This window comes from Echinops telfairi, unplaced genomic scaffold (genome assembly GCF_000313985.2).
Source record: "Echinops telfairi isolate 266 unplaced genomic scaffold, ASM31398v2 ScPeMD7_9;HRSCAF=40, whole genome shotgun sequence".
Classification (NCBI taxonomy): Eukaryota; Metazoa; Chordata; class Mammalia; order Afrosoricida; family Tenrecidae; genus Echinops; species Echinops telfairi.
The window spans coordinates 35,194,514-35,197,809 of record NW_022103906.1 but is presented as its reverse complement, the minus strand read 5'-3'; positions in this window follow the sequence as shown (position 1 = coordinate 35,197,809).

The window sequence follows — 3,296 nt, the reverse complement described above, 5'->3', positions numbered from 1 at the left end:
AAGGAGAGCTGAGAACGGCCTGCGGTCTGGTTCTGTGTCACGTGCCTGCATTCTCCCCCATCTCGGGGCCCTGGAACAGAGACCCAGCGGGGGGCTGAAGCATCCCAGGCTGTTTCTCTCTTCTGCCTTGGGGGCAGGTCGTTTTTTTAAGGGGTAGAACGATCCTATGCATGTTGGTAGGTTTAGGGACCACTAGTAGCAACCCCCCATACAGAGACAACCAAAAATGTCTGATGTTTCCAAAGGCCCGCGGGATAGTACCTGCACCCTCTCCCTGCTGAGGGGCACCACTGAGTGTATCACGCCGCATCGCCCCCTCGCCTCTTCCCCTCCTCTTCCTCAGGGCTCCCTCTTCCCTTCAAGGGCCTTCGTGGGGAGAACACCGAGAGAGAGGAAATAGGGTGCCCCCGCCCCGCCATGCCCAATAATAGCTTGTCTCCTGTGCTGTTGGTTGTTCAGCCCAACCCTGCTCTAAACTCTACCTTGGCACCGCGCCCCCCCAGCACACTGGGAATACCAATGCTTAGGAGAAAGAATGGAACCCAGCACTTCTTTGAGATTTTCAAGTTCAAGACTCTCCCAGGAGAAGATCAGGGAAAGGCAATTGGGTCAGGAACTTGTCGGTCTTATGGGAACATCCATCGGTTTCTTTTCCAGGTGCTTCTGTTTGAGGGTGCTGGCCAGAGAAGATGCTGGGTCCCTGTAACCAGGAGCATTGCTCATTATCTCTTACAAACGCAGTCCACTCCCTGCCATGGAGTCCCTTCCCATTCCTAGTGACCCCATGGGACAGGGTAGAACTGCGGGTTTCTGAAACCCCCGCCCCCGCAAAAGTTTTACTGGCACATAAGTTTACATATCATACAATTCAAAGGTTCAATTGCTCAATCCTATCAAGGAGAATTGTACAATCATTACCACATCAATTTCAGACCACCACCACTACCCCACCCATGGTTAAATCACCTTTAAAATTAGTTGTGCAAGACTGTCACTCTTTATGGGAGTAGAAAGCCTCAGCTTTCTCCTGTGGAGTGTGTATTGGCATCAAACTGCTCACCTTGTGGTTAGCAGCACAACACATAACCTACTATGCCACCAGGACTCCCGTAACACCGCTGTTGTCCTTGTTGGAGGTACCATCAAGTTGGTTTCAACCCATAACAGCCCTAAGTAACCCCAGAACGAAACACTGCCCGGTCCGGAGCCGTCCTCGCAACTTTGTTCCCATGCCTGAGCCCATTGTTGCAGCCATAGTCTCTATCCACCACCCTGTCCAGGACCTTCCTGCACTCCGCTGTCTCTCCACGTTACTAAACAGGATGCCCTTCTCCGGGACTGGTCTCTCTTGATAACACGTTCTAGAAGACAAAGTCTCACCATTCTTGTTTCTAAGGAGCATTCTGGCTGTGCTTCTTCCAAGACAGATTTGTGGGTTCTTTTAGAAGCCCATGGTACTTTCAATATTCTTAGAACCCCGTGGTACTTTCAATATCCAGCACCACAATTCAAACGCATCAATTCTTATTAAAATAAACAAACTCACTGTCATTGAGCCAATGCTGACTCATCCAAGCCAGACCTACGCTCCTTACTGTCACCATTTTCTTCTCTCTTTCCCACAGGAGAAAGAGAGAAAGTAATTCCATAATTTACTCACTCCCAAGCCACTGTGTTAATGTCCAACCAGCTCTGAGGTCATCCGGTTCACCATCAATTCATTTACTGAGCACCTACTACATGCCAGACACTGAACTTGACACTGAGCAGAAAGATCCCCAGGGCCTGCCTTCATGGAGCTTCTAGACTAGTGAAGCAAACAGAAATGTGATTACAATTATACTACCGATAAGTAGGGGTAGTAGTAATGAGGGAGAAGTATAGCATGCTCCGTGGTACAGAGTGGGTATAAACAAGGAATCCTCACGTAGAACTTAGGGCAGGAAACAGGTCAATTAAACCGAGGCCTGAAGGATGAGTGAGTTAATCAGGTGAAGAGAGACAAGAAATCCACATCTCAGCATCCACTGCATTATCCTGTCCTGAAGGTGCTTTCCCTTGTAACTGTGAGGCGAAAACTCGGCACCTCAGAACAAAGCCTGGAAGAACCAGAAGGGAGGAGGGGTGCCAAGTGGCATCACTAGCTGCCCAGTCATCCCACAGCTCTGGGGCACCCAATGGCCTCCGCCAGGCAAAACCTGGTGAGTTAGTTAATTGTACCAGCCTGGCCGATAATCACATGTGGGGCTAATTGAAAGGCAGGGGGATAAATGGATGGTGAGCCTCGCCTTTCTAGTTCTCAGGTCTCTTGTTTTGTGATGGTTGCACTGGGTGCAGCTGCCTTAGCAGTTCCCTGCTTCAGCTTGCAAGATTGACTTCCTACAAGACATCCCCAAGGAGAAGCTACATGGACCTATCCCGATGCAGCCCTGGGTGCTGGAGCAGCCATGTGGAGACCCCTGCTAGTGCTGAGATGCTTGTTCGGTCACTGACTCAGCTTCCCTCCTGCAGTCGGCATCATTGCCTCTGTTTTGTGAGGTGAAGGACTTTGTGGACTGGTGTTGGGTATGGGTTAATGTTGGACTTGTGGGCTTGGGCAGCATTGGGTTGGGATGTTTTCGTGATGCACCTTTTCTTTACATAAAACTCTCTCTTATCCATGAGTTGCTGTGCATTTGTTTCTCCAAAGTACCCAGACTATTACACCTGGGGACACAAAGCAAGAAGGAAAGACAGCACAGGTATAATATGTGCCAAAGAGAAGCGTCCGGGTGAGTTGCGGAGAGGCCCCCCTGAGGAGATCTGTGAGGCTTACTACTTCCTGAAGCAGCAGCCTGGACGGCTGCCGATGGGAGCAACAGGTAAAGTACTCATCAAAGAAGTGGATCGATGATCGTACGCTTCTGGCGGGGAGTGTGACACCTGAGGGAAACTCAGCTTCCTGTTGCCCAGGAAGCTAACTTTTCAGTGAAAAATAGAAGTGGGTGTTTCTTACTTTTGGAAACTCAAGGACGTGCGTTGGCTCCCTCCTGCCTATTTAATAACCTTTAACCTGGCATAAGAGTCCCTGGGGGGTGCAGATGGTTAAAAGAGCAAAGGTGGGTGGTTCAACCAACTTACCCCTTGAAGACCTGAGGGAGAAGTACGAGAGAGGTCACCAAGAGTTGGGCTCAACCCAAAGGCAACGAGCAACAACAGCAGAACAAACACCCGAGTCCTCGGCACCATGACCCCAGCCTCCACAGAGCCCGAACCCCAACAGCCCACATCCTGGGCACCAAGCCCTACCATTGACT